Source organism: Lonchura striata, chromosome 4 (assembly GCF_050655825.1).
Source record: "Lonchura striata isolate lonStrDom1 chromosome 4, ASM5065582v1, whole genome shotgun sequence".
NCBI classification, from domain to species: Eukaryota; Metazoa; Chordata; class Aves; order Passeriformes; family Estrildidae; genus Lonchura; species Lonchura striata.
The window spans coordinates 74291064-74304769 of NC_140706.1; the positions used below are offsets into that span (position 1 = coordinate 74291064).

Sequence of the window (13706 nt, forward strand, 5' to 3'; positions counted from 1 at the left end):
TTTGTTTTTTTTACAAATTAAAGCATTTTCAGCTCTGCATACAACACCTGTGTTCTGAAAAATGCATAGTTTGGAAAGTCTGTGTAGTGTGACAAGAAAAAGACTCTTCCTATTTACTGTGATTAAATTTAAGACTAAAAAGCTACAAGTGCAAGCCTCGTGGGACAGGTGGCTCATCTGTAATACCAGCTATTTCTACTGCTTTTATGTCTGGATACCAAAAAAAGAAAAAAAAAAGGGAGAATGAAGTGTAGTTTTAAAATAATCTAAACATATTACGACAAACAACAGCAAACAACAGCATTGATTATGTTACTCATTTCTCTGCAAATCTCAAGTATTAATAAATAGCCTCTGTTAAATGTGTGAAGAATGCAGTCACGTGGGTAGCTCTTGGTATTAAATGTGGACAGTTCTCTAGCACTATACCATGATTTTCCAAAGCAGATTTCTTGGGCGAATAAAATAAATGAAAAAAAGATACAAGAACTTATGGCAATCCTCCCAAAAACCTGCACTTACAATCACCAGACAAAAGGCATTTTTAGAGAAGAGGACACTGAAAAGCAGTGGTTTATTGCACATCATATGCTTGAGCCATCTCAGCTTTTTCACAGTAGGAAATCTGATCTGGAGCATATGGTAAATTCACATGCAAAAGCACGACAGACTTAAAATGGCAGTTCCTAATTAGCACCTTATTAGTGTTCAGGTTCTGGCAGTGTTAGCAACAGCATGAAATATATGGCCTAGATTTTTGCATTTAGGATGGAATTACACCAATTTAAACAACACATTTTGTGAAATTTGGATTGATTGAAATGGCAACAGAGGATAGCATAGATCTTCTACAATGCAAAATTGCATTAAGCTTTTGAAATCCTTGAACTTTTGGGAAAACTGTGTGCACTAAACAAAAATCTGTGTTAATATACTACAAATGTTCCACAGGCTGCATTTCCTTTTTCCACATGCAATTTTCAGACAAAATATCTAAATTTGCCAGAAATTTGCCAAAGATAATTGCAGCGCTGTTGTTAAGAGTTCTCTGTGAGCAATCTGTATTTAGTTTACACAAAGTAACAGTCAGTGAGTAAAACAGGAAAATTGTTTCTAGTTAGATTTGTGAAATATTATTTTTTTAATATTGATTTTATCAAAGCAAATATTAAGTTACTTGTGGTTTGGGCATGTCATGCAGACATGTACAGACTAAGAATAATGGGATGAGTAGGGATGGAGAAAAAGCTATTACCTTACAGGAAGTGTCCTGAAAAGTACCAGAAAGCTGGTATTGCTTATAACCAGAAATACTTGGTTTGCCTGAATGGTTTACCTGCTAGGCAAGCCTAGACTGCTCATCTAAGCCACCACAAGGTATATTCCACCTTTCCATTTGACATTTAAATAAAATGTTAGAGAATCGCTGTTGACAGAATTATTGTAAACAATGGCAGAGAGATCAGTCTGCCCAGCAGCAGGCAAGAAGAATGTAAGGGTTTGTTTTTTTTTTTTTTTATGCAGCAACCACATTAGAAAACTGGTTCTACCAGGAAACAGAAAATTATATTCTTGCTGAGTGAAACCATTACACACAAGCTTCCAAACACTAACCCTTTTGGGGTATTGCCTGTCTATTTAAACCTAACCCCCCCAACTATTTGGCACTCTTTTGCTTAGCCAGAATGCCTGCAATGATTCAGGGTGGGGTTGGGATGGATTTCCACCAAACAGCAACCAGAGGGAGAGTCCTGAGCTGCAAACCTTGTATATCACTCTTTAGGGAACAAAGAATAAGGTAAAGCACGTGCCTTACCTGAAAACCTAAATAAAACCTAAACAAAGAATAAGATAAAGCACTTGGGCTGCCTGAAAACCTAATTGCTGTTGGCACTTCTGCTGGTTGCTGCTTGATCTCCATGAGAAGCTGATGGGATGAGACAGAGCAAAGAATTGACAAGCAAAGGCCACCAGAAGTTGTATGTGCCCCTTTGATTAAGTAATAGCTGCTTCCATTGATTTGCATGAGGTAAAACACTTTGACAGAGTGAAAAAATACCAAACAAGAGTGCAACCAGTTCTTTTCTTAGTAGCAGTGGGAGGTCTGCTGCTCTCAGGAATGAGTTCTGTAGTTCTGGGTACACTAAGTGAATTTTCAGAAACACATGAGGAAAGGTATGTATTCAAATCAGCACTAATAGTCTTTCTAACTTATTTAATGCCTGGAACAGAGTGAAAACAAAACTGTGAAAATCCCACCTGTGATAAATTAGGTGTCTGGCTATTGTTTCTTTTTTTTCTTCTGTGGTCAAATTAATGTGAGCAAGTGCTACCTGCTTCTTGTTTCATCTTTTGGTTTTTGTTTGGGTTGGTTTTTTTTTTTGTTTATTTTTTTACTTGAGAGGAAATGTCTGATATTGGCAATTTTTGTTTAATTCCATAGGTGGCTATAGTAAAGAATATCACTTAAGTTCCTTAAATTAATAAATTTAGGGAATATGAGCACTTCAAGCACAAGCTATTTCCTAAAATAGCAGCTTGAGTTAGCAAAGTGAGTGTTATGGAGATGAAACGATTAAAACAAAAGATTAAAAAAAAAGTCTTATTACATTTAGAGGTTTGAGTATTCAGCAAAAATGAACACAGAGGCTGCATGTTTTTTCATTAGTTTCACTAAAATGTAGTGTGCCTAAGCAAATTAGTTAAAGCTGTTTAGAGAATTAAATATGACTGCAGGAGGATAATTTTAGTGTTTAATCTCACACAGTCATGCCAAGCTAATTTTATTCTCCCTTTTCCCTTTTTAACTCAATGCATTTATATAAAGCCATGCTAACTTGCTTTCCCTCTTTATAAATATATATGTATATATGGAGACTGACATATATATATTTATGTATGTAATGTGCATATATACATGTACAAATATTTATAAAGTTATATACACCATCATCTGTAAGACTAAAATACAGAAAAATATCTCAACTATACATACTGACTAGAAGAGAGGGAAGAAAAATAAATGTCAGATTTATGTATTTGGTAACACCTCTAACTTTCTACCAGTGAGTTTCACCATGCTTAGGGAGTAAGTTAAAAGAAATCAGTTATGTGTTCTGACTCAGATCATTGAAAAAATTGATATGTCTCCATTTGAGTAACTTGCACTTTATTATTTGTGCTATGACAGAAGTTAAAGTGTGTTTTGTTCTTGATTTCAAGGCTCTATATTAATAAACATTGCCTCTATATAATATGAGAGGACTGAGGATAATCCATGCCCTGTGAGTAGGCAAGAAATTTACTGTAATTTCTTTTAATGGACATTCTCAATTTTCAGACCCCAGCAATCATCAGACATGTGATCTGAAAAGAAGAGGAAGATATAAATAACAGGATTTCTTAAAAAATATTTTATTATAATTTTGTTTTGAGGTAACGGAGAAAATAAAAATATTTGCTCTTCTCTCTGGAAATCTCACCTGAGGTTTGTTTATTTGTTGTTGTTTTGGTTTGGTTTGGTTTGTGTTTTTTGGTTTTTTTGTTTGTTTGTTTTTTTGTCTTTTTTTTTTTTTTTTTTTTTTATTATTATTATTATTATTTCTTTTTAGTGTTCTCCCACACATCCAAAATAAGAATTATCATTTCTGGTATCATCAATAGAACATTTGTACAGGATTCCTACTATTATACAGTAACCATAAAGACAAAAATATATCTGAGGACCTAAATTGATCATTATGTATACAATAGATATCAATTTTATGTATATAAATAATAATACATATAAATAAAAATTTATCTAAAGTAGTGATCATTACTTTCTTGCTAAGTAGGGGGATAGTGACTTTGAATGTAAGCTGCAGGATAAGAGCATGTAGCACCTAAGCAGGCTGTACAAAGGAAGAAATGACCAGCAGAAAACTTCATTGCACAGCAGAATCTGCACATTTTGATGTTTCTTTCCGATGAACTAATAGAAAAAAGTTTTATTATTCAGTCATCTCCTGTTTTCTACATGCTGTGTTTCCTGGGGGGCTGCATGACTGACGAGGGGCAGCTGTGGGGCAGGAGGGACAAGACTTGCTCTGCCAGTGGCAGTGGCTTAAAACCATCCTGGGATTCTTTGATTAGAGGTTTGGCTTGCATAGACCCAGCCTTAATGCTTTTTGTAATATGAAGTGACAGCTTTGAGAATTTTTTTTTCCTCAAGTTGGTGTTGTTGAGGATGGGGAATTCAGCTGCAGCGTGCAGATGATGTCCTTAAACTGATCCTGTGATGTCCTTGAAGAGTTTGTCGAGGAGGTCAAACTTAATTAAATATAAAGAATTAGATGAGAAATATGTGAGGAATCTGCTGAATACTTTTTCTACCTGAAAACTTGTGTTTTCTTCTAAAATAACTCTTTCTAGTTTGATGCATGCACACCTAGCAGTGGACTAGGGAAAGTAAAAGAATGCTGGCTGCTCCTGGAACAAGCCATCAGTATAAGGGAAAGAGCAGCAGCCCTCAGCACAACATGAAGAAAATAAGAAAACAAACAGGCTGTAGTGATGGGTGATTTCAATTTCCCAGTATGAACTGGGAAAACTGAAAAGCATGGCACAATGAAAAATAAAATTATAGAAGAAATAAAGAGTTATTGACCTGTGGTGTCAGAGTACTAATAGGACTTGTCCCTTCCAATCTCAGCAAAAATGTGCAGTTAGTAGATTAGAAACAGCAAAGCCACTTGGTTCAAGTGACCCCATGATTAAATTCAATATAACTTAGAACACTAAGCCAAATAGATCAAAACCCCAATATGAACTCTTAAAGGTCTATATGGAAAAAAAAAAATGGAGAAAAGAAACAATAATGGAAGGTGTTTCTTGTGATTAATTAAGTTTTTTTTCCTAGCATTGCCAAGATGCAGATTTCTTGGGTGAAGGAAGATCTGAATGGGGGGAATTAATCCTTACAATCTGATCATTGTACTTTCTGTGAACTTTATATTAGATAAATGTGTTATATTACTGAAACCCTGCTAAAATTATTGTGCGAGATCCTTAGTTACAGCTTTACCTGAGACAGTGGGGACAAATATCACTGTCTATTTATATCCATTTGCTAATCACAGGAGGGCTGCTTGGATTATGGCTGTTCCTCTGTCAGGTGATTTAACCTCAGTCCTTGACTACACCAGGGGAAAGCCTTTCTAAAAGTTTATATTTTTTGTCTGCCATTACAGAAAAAGACACCAAAATATAGGAATCACACTTGAGAGCTCCTAGACAGGCACTGAACGTGGTGATGCAAATGTGGAATTAAAGCATTTGTGTTATGTCTCTTCTAAAATAGCAGTGTAGACACTTGAGCCATCTTTGGTTGGATTTTAAACTTAGTGCACCTCCTTGTTCTGTCTCATTAAAAAAGTGCAAACTGGAAATAGGAAGGAAAGGAGAAGTATCTGTTTTTCAAAGAATATATCACGAATGGTCAAAATACTTAGATGTGACCAGAACAAGGAAGTACAGGCAAATCTTGGCAGATGATTTATTCACATTCTGGTCAGAGATGGAAAAAAATCCACTTCATTACGATGAGGTTTGGTGCTAAAGCTGCAGTTTTGTGCACTTTGTTGTATTTGTGGTTCTTCAAGCTTCAGTCTGCTCCTCTAGACACACTGATAATTCATTTCATCTTGCAATGGCATTTTATTTTTTGGGCAGTATACAGACTATTCCACTTCCACTCTCTCACTTAATTTTTACGCTTCTGTAATCATTTGTGTTAGCAGAAAACTTAATGGAGATGTATAAATCACAAAACCCTCCCTCCCAAGAAGTTGGTGGAACTTTTAGCACTTAAAGTCTCTTTAGAGGTACATTTTATGCAAATTTTGGAACTCAATCTCAAAAAATGTCTCCAGGTAATCAGAGATTTTCTTATGGTTTGTCCAATATTTCAATGAGTGTGGGCTGTGGATCGCTTTATTTTTGTGGTTTTTTTTAATTATTTTTAAGTATTTTTTACTAGAAAGTAGTCTCTTGTCTTAATTTGTATTTTTTTTTTCTTTAATCCACATTATTTAGAACCTAGTAACTTCCATTTCCTCAGTACAGTATTAGAGTCAATGCCCATAAAATGGAAAAAGAAGGGAGGAGTTAAACAACAATTTAGAACTGAGAGGAAGAAGTATCTTTGTACACTAGAATATAATGGAAAATGCTGACAATATCAAATATTAGGACATTATATCAAAAGTAAATGTTCACCTCATTTCTAAACTTTTCTCATCAGACATTTTGAAATATTTTTAAAAATTGTTTGAAAAATAAATGGAATAGAAGAAGCACTTCAGTAAAAAACTCAGAGTATATAACCTTAGTATTAGATTACTTGAGCATAAGGGTACAAACTGGGATATCCTGATTCTTGGAAAGGATAGATTATTGCAGGAAAGGTTATTGCTCAAGCTGGATTGGATCACCTTTTCACTGACCAGAATTGCTGTTCAGCTCCCACAAAGGGCTGTGGGTCAAAAGTGTTGGAGGATGGCTTTGTGCAAATTTATTTTTCATACTAGAGTTTTCAGAGCAGCCTTTTAGAGCTAGCTCTGCTCATTGTGTTCTAACTATAGGCTATGGCAGAGCAATGCATGTCTTAAACCTCGTTTTTTATTGTCAGAAAAAAAAATCTGAGCTTAAAAAACAATGAATCGCTTTGAATGCTGTCTTGGGGGTTGTGGCAAGCGTTTGTAAGGACGTACCTGACAGAGCATTTGTTCCATAGCTCACAGGCACAACGAGGTTGAGAGCTCTCCACTTGCTCAGCTGGTGGCCTAGCATCCAGATCAGCTAAAGGATGACATTTTTGGAGTGCTACATCTGCAGACCACATCCAACATACATAATGCCATATGGCCACCAAGTGGTTGTGGACTTTTTATTTATTAGGTAAGTTACCAGAGCTAATATTAGGTATGAAGCAGTTTATATGCCGTCAGAAGATAAAAGAACCCAAAATAATAGAAATAAGATGAAAACTCAAAGGAATTATTCTTATTACTGTTTTTTACACAGGTGTGCAATGGGAATAATGAATCCTGTGGGGACAGCCAGCTCAGACTTCATCCTGAAGGAATCATGCACCCAGACATGTTTGGTTAGCCCTCAAATTTGCAGGTATGGCTTTTCCCAGCAATTCCCCATGCCAGGCAATGTCCCAGTATCTTGTACTAGCAAAAGGGTAAAGCTGGCAGCAGTTGTCCCAGCTTTAATCAGCACCAAGTTTTACAGCTGTTGTATCCAGCTGCAGTCCTGTTATCCAAGAATTTAATTTATCTTCCCTTCTTCCTCCCCTTTAATCTCTCTTGAGTAACCCTAGTGCCCTCAGCTATAAACATGGATATCCTAGATATCCCTCAAGTCAGGGAAAAGTGATGCTATCACTCTCACCAGCCCCATCACCTTTAGCCACAGCAGTCCTAAATTCATGCCTGACCTCTCTGTCAGCATGCTAGAAAGCACCATGAGAAATATTTGTATTTTACTTCTTTATATTTTACCAGGAGTAAAAATGTAATAGCTTCTGTTAAACCAGGAGTTGATATTTTAGTCCTTTTTAAAGGCCAGGATGTATTCTGACATTGCTGGGCACCTTTTTTTTTTTAGACCTTGAACCACAGTACCTGCCCTGATACAACAACGTGAGATGGGATGCTGGGGGATGCTCTGGTCTCAGACATTTGCAAGTGTCTGCTCTGAGCCTGAAAAGTGTCAGACCAAAACAGCCTCTCAAAGTTTCCCAGTGAAGGACTTCCAATTACCAATTTCTGCTTCTTTTTCAGCAAATGCCACAAAATATAATGCACACTCTTTTCCCCGACCCCATGAAGATACCCTTCACAACGAAATATCAAATTGTCTTCTCATCTCTCTATCTCTTTTGTTTTGGTTTTTGGTGAGTTTTTTTTAGTATTTTTGTTTGTTTGTTTTATATTTTTGTTTTTTGTTTGTTGTTTCTGGACGGAAACCAGCATGAGTTGCTCTTAACAAACTTAGCTATCCGTAGGCAGGTGCTAGATACTTGAGTTGTTTATGTTTAGGTGCCTACAGGTGCTAAATTTAGGTGAAAGTAGGATATTTCTCATTCATAAACACCTGAAATCACCTCTGTGCCAACTTTAGAATGACAAATCTGGCCATAAATTCAATATAATCCATTGTGAACATCTATCTTCTCCAAAACACTGGAGACTGTTATAAAAATTTTGAGACTTGATTTGGAAGAAAAAAGGCCATGAGCTAAATAATTTGCAGAATCCTAGATTCCTAATTTTTTTTTCTAAAATAGGATGGAAAATTTCTGGTTGGTTTGGTTTTTTTTAATCTCAGAATTATTTAGGAAAGGTTTTCTGTTTCTGATAGTCCAGGGGAATTAACAGCATTCAAACAATTCTCCATCTACAGGGCTAGACACCAGTTGCAATTATTAAAAAAATATTTGTAATTGTTAATTTATGCCTAAGTACAGGTAGCTTCTCATTAAATCAGTGCTTTACCATTTACCCATGTTAATTGTTTCCAATTTCTGTGATTTTTGCATAGTAACTAAAAAGTAGTGTATTCTTTGGTTTTGAAAATATTGAGTTATCATAGCAAGAAGCATATACTCAGCCAATGGAATATATATGTATTTGAATCAGGACTGAACTGAGTCTAAAAACACACTTATTAAAATACAAATAACATATAAATATTGACCTTATTCAATATAGTTGAATATAGTCCATGTTGTATTGATTGATGTTTTCCTTGAGCAATAATTGTTTTGAAAAGCATGAGATTGGTGTATTTTGTTTCCTTCATTTCAAAGAAAATTATTTTGATTAGAGTTGGCCAAAAATCCCGATTTCTATCTGGGAAATTTTTGTATTGCAGCACTTAGCTTTTTCCCAAATCTGGTGAGACTTGAAAGACTGAAATTTTTTATCAAGCGCCTGGGGAAAAAAAAAAAAAAAGGTGGAAACAGTAAAACATCTTTTTTTTTTTTTTTTCTGTGTGATTTCAATATTAAATTGCATTTTCTATGCTACTGATTTTCCCCAGTGAGTTGCAGTTCAGAAATCTCATGGAATCATCCTCTTTCCATGGCTCCCTGAACTGACAGCATCTCCCAGGTGCAACCTGCATGAACCAGAGTGGAGAATTCTCTAAGGGAAACTTTGATTGACAAGGCCATGGGGGACAAAATGCAATAAAAGAAGAGTTTTCTTCAGGACATGGGTGGGAGAACACCTTGGAATGACTTGCTGCTTAAATGAAATAACAGGGAAGGAAGCAAACATCATTCCAACATAAAGAAGTAGAATTTGCTGGAAAAAAAAAAAACCAACAAACCAACTCGTTTCTGCAAGTGATACAACTTAAAAAATTATAATGGCAGAGGAGAACGATGGCACTGCAGTGGTTTGTCTTTTGTTCCTGTTTGCAATTTTTCTGGTCACTGTGATATGCTGACACATGGGTTTGGAATCTTTATACTAGATGATTATGGATGTTTTGATTGAGTAGTTATGAGGCTGGATTTTTCTGACCTCTGCAAGTATAATAAGATATTTATAAGATCACTGCAACCCCAATGATGTTATTAATGTAGGTGTGCTATATACACAAGTGAATTATAGTCCAATAAATAGAATAAAATTCAGTGTAAAACAAATGCTTTATAGCTTTGCATGCATCTATGAAATAATGCATGGATGTGTTTATGAAATGGAAGGCTTTAAAATGCATTCTTCACTTCTTTCCCTGATGCACTGGTTTCTTTATCAATTACCACCATATCCTCCCATGCCGGGGAGACTGTGAAGAGGAAAATCCTAACTTTTGCTTTGTCTCAGGGAGAGAGGCAGTAGCTGTTACAAGGGGTTTTTTTCTGCTGAAGAATAGATTTCAGTGGAAAATTCCTGTCCAGCTCTAGCATTTTTGGATCAGTATGCACAGTGGTTTCCTGGAAGGCACGACCAGCACGTGTGAAGCCTGAGCCAAGCCTGGGTGCAGAGGCAGCTTCCAGTGTCCTCAGCTTTTCCCAGCTGTGAAGCAGCTTCAGGAAACACTAATTAGCTCCAGCAGAGGAGTCCACTAGGATTTCTGGTCTCACTTCAGGTTTCACTTCACTTTAATTTGATATTAAGTATCTAAGGAAAACATGTCCTTTAAGCTATGCTCAGTGGGCAAAAGGTCTATTCAGGAGCTCAGGGGTTTTTTCCTGAAGTCTTTAATAGATGACAATAGAGAGGTATTCATATATCTCTTTTTAAGCAATGGAATATTTTTTTTTAGTAAAATTAATTCTGATTTTTTTACAGTTTTATGTATGCTGACAAATGCACAAAACACCAGACGCTTAAAATTACACCTGTCCTTAAATACTGTGTTTGTTGGATAGCCAAGATATCCCAGGAATAAAGTGCCCATGTGTTGGAATCTGTGGTATTTAAATGATCCCGAGATTGTAAAAGTCTCTGTCTGTCAGCCCCGCTGCCAAAGCAGAAGCCATAATTGGTCTGTGCTGGTTTCCAGGTTGTTTATTCTGTTTATCTCTCACATGTTCTGCTGCCCTGCCCAGCTCTGTCCTGCAGGGCAGCGTGTGGGGCTCTGCCCTCAGTGGGATGTGACAAACATTCAATACCAGAAACTCCCTGGGCTGCATTTACAAGAACGTGCCAATATCTGTCACCTACGTTGGACAGTGTGTCCCCAGCCTGAACCAACAGAAAAATGCCAACACCACAGTGAGACATGGAGGGCATGAAGAAGGAGAAAAAGGACAAGGCACACCCAATTTACTCCATCTTGTCCCCTTTGGACCCCTCATCTAGAATCCTAAAATTTTACTTTTGCACCTGGCCACACTTAATTATTACTGATATCAAACCCTCAGAGCTGGTAATTCATCCTTAAGATTGAAAACTCTTTTCCATGGACAGAGATCACAGACAGTGTCTCTGGGGGCTCTGTCCAGGGGGGTTCCTGACCCCTGCCAGGGTCCCAGGGCAGCCAGGGCAGCCAGAGGGAAGCCCTGGGTTCCCACACCCATGCTCTGACTAAACTGAAATCCATCATTTCAGAGCTCTTGCCTTGCCCATCTCTCCTGTTTGCTCCACATTACCCAATAAATGCATGGCAGGATAAAGGTGGTGCAGTGAGCAGCCAATTCCCAGCTCCAGGTGCTTTCAGGGTGGTGGCAAAGCCCCTTGCCATGGCTGTATGACTCTTTTTCTTAAGTGATTTGTCCTGTGCTTTTGCACTTGACTAATTTCATGCTGCTGGCAGTTGTTCCATTTAGTATTCCATTTGTATTTTCCATTCTGTTCCTACCAAGATGTGTACCTTCACCAACATTACTGCTAATGATTTTCTCTTCTTCTCATCAATAAAACACATATTCTCTGGAGTGGCAGTAAGTTCATCTGTTAGAAAATGCATTACTGTTAATAAGACAACACAAATAAGGAGGAAAATTTATTTCAGCCTGGCAACGGTATCATCACTTTAGTTCTGCCACTTGTGTGTATGTTGGGGAGGAGGAGTAGGCTCTCTTCTTCCTCTCATTTTCAACAGAGATTTTGTGGTTCAGTTGCCAGAGCTAGAGAGAAAATTTCTTTCTGTAGTATCTATTTATAAAATGTGTCAAACCCAGGAATAACAGATAATGGAAGTATTTTTATAGGCAACATGAAACACAGAGTGTGAGATGAGACAGTGGGGCTTGCCTTTTGGTAGCTGATTTCATGCTCACCTTTGCCTACTCAGGATGTCCATCTCTCTCTCTCTTATCATGGAACAGAAGCATTATTTAGAATAAAAGTTTCCCCACGTGCAGGACTGCTGCAGAAGTTGGTATCCCAGTCAGCAGCAATGCTGGGCTCTGGCTGCACCCCTGGCTCTGACTGATCACACAGGTTTGTGCATCAGTGTGCAGTGGAACCACATCCCAAGCACACAATCGTAGCATGGGACAAAATGAAAAATTTCGTGGCACATTTTGCTTTCTGTGTGCTCTTTGGTGAATGATACATGAGCCCGTAATCTTTTTTATAGTCAAAATTTCTACTGTGCTTACTTGTGGGCAGCATAACCTGAACAAAAAATTGTCTATTGTCTGTGTTCTCTCTTTTGGACAAAATCCCTAAAATCTACAGAAATGTTTATTAGTCATATAAATCCCCAGCTTTTACGAAGTTATTTAATAATATTAATTCACTAATTTATATACATGAGGAAGAAAGTAGCCTAATTTGCCAACACACAGTGGGCTGGCACTGTCCCTCCCATGCTGCAGTGGAGAATTCAGTCTCCAAAGACTTTCATGCTTGGGACAGGTGTTGGGTGGGTTTGATTTTTTCCTTGCTTCTCTGCCAGCTCTGCTTTTCCACCTCTCTGCAGCAACAAATGACTGTGCACGTGGCTGGGCGTGAAAGTAGAAATAATAGGTTTTGTCAGTTTGAATTTTCAATTTTTTTTTTTTTCCCTAGGAAAAACTGCATCTTTTTCTTGGTGTAAAGTTATTCCCACAGCTGCAGTCTCTGGTGTGTGTGTGTGTGTGTGTGCACATTGTGTGGGAATTGCAAGGTAATAAAGTGCTGGGCAGTCACTGGTTGTTTTTTAAGAAGCAACCAAACAATAGTGGAGAGTTTGGGTAGGAAATGGATGCTCCAAGGGTGCTTGTTGCCAAGGCTCTTTGGTGTCTGTGATCCTCAGCCTTGGCCACTTTTAGTAATGTTGAATTTTTCCTGCAAGATGACCACTAGTAAATTAGGACACTTTCAAAATTAATGAATGATTAAACTGGTTACTGCACGGCAGTGAATAAACACCTCTGGTCATCTTTGTTTTCCAATAATAATAAAGAAAAATAGATCTTCCCTACTCTGACAATGACTCAAGGTCATATTGTAATATCCGTGATGACTTTTGTCTGTTGACATAGATATCCTCAGTAGACACAAACATAGATAGCAAAAGAAAAAAAAAAAAAGGAAAAATAAATTGCCTGTAACACCTTTAAACCAGAAAATATTGCAACAGAGCACTGAATCTGGAGGCTGAACATGGCAGATCCCTAGAATATAGATCATAAATATGATAATGTGTAAAACAATATAAAAAGACAAGATTAAAAAGCTCATTTGACTATATGCATAAGAGAAAGAAACTACATCAATATTTCATTTATTAGTCTTATCTAAAACATATTGACTTACAACTAGCTTGTGTAAAAAGAACATAATTTTGTTTAAGTACATACTTTCAGATGTTAATATAACCACTCTCCATATGTTTCCACAATAATTATAAAAAGGACCTTTCAGTGCTGAAGACTTTGCCTAGAAATTGTGCCAACTCCTGTAATTCCTCAAGTATGTGCCTTCTTTGGGGACATTAATTTCAATACTGATGGGTTTTCTTAAATAAAATTCATATTCATAAAGTAATTCTAATTAATTCCTGACCCTCCCAAAAGGAATTCTCCCTTTTCCAAAACCTTTCCAAGGTAAAAGAAATACCTTTTAGAGGTACTGTAATAACTCTCTGAAGCCTTTTTCTTTGCTGAGAATATCTTGCCAGTATTTGTCCTGAGCATCTAACTCAGACTGCACGAACAACTCTAAGCTCTTTCACAAGTCTTGTCAAGAGAGTTTTTTGGGACCTTACAG

General features: G+C 37.0%; 1 long non-coding RNA gene across 4 annotated transcripts; it reads left to right on the forward strand.

Moving 5' to 3' along the window:
- Positions 1-1518: 1518 nt before the first annotated feature.
- On the forward strand, positions 1519-10491 carry LOC146767730 (uncharacterized). 4 transcript variants are annotated; one of them, XR_014954988.1, is made up of 5 exons: positions 1519-2175; positions 6776-6939; positions 7066-7167; positions 7657-7945; positions 9094-10491. It is a non-coding gene; the product is annotated as an uncharacterized LOC146767730 (long non-coding RNA). The 4 variants fall into 4 exon arrangements; XR_014954985.1 differs by lacking the exon at positions 9094-10491 and having other exon boundaries at positions 1636-2175; positions 7657-8761; XR_014954987.1 differs by lacking the exons at positions 1519-2175; positions 9094-10491 and adding an exon at positions 2192-3487 and having other exon boundaries at positions 7657-8761.
- The last annotated feature ends 3215 nt before the right edge of the window (positions 10492-13706 follow it).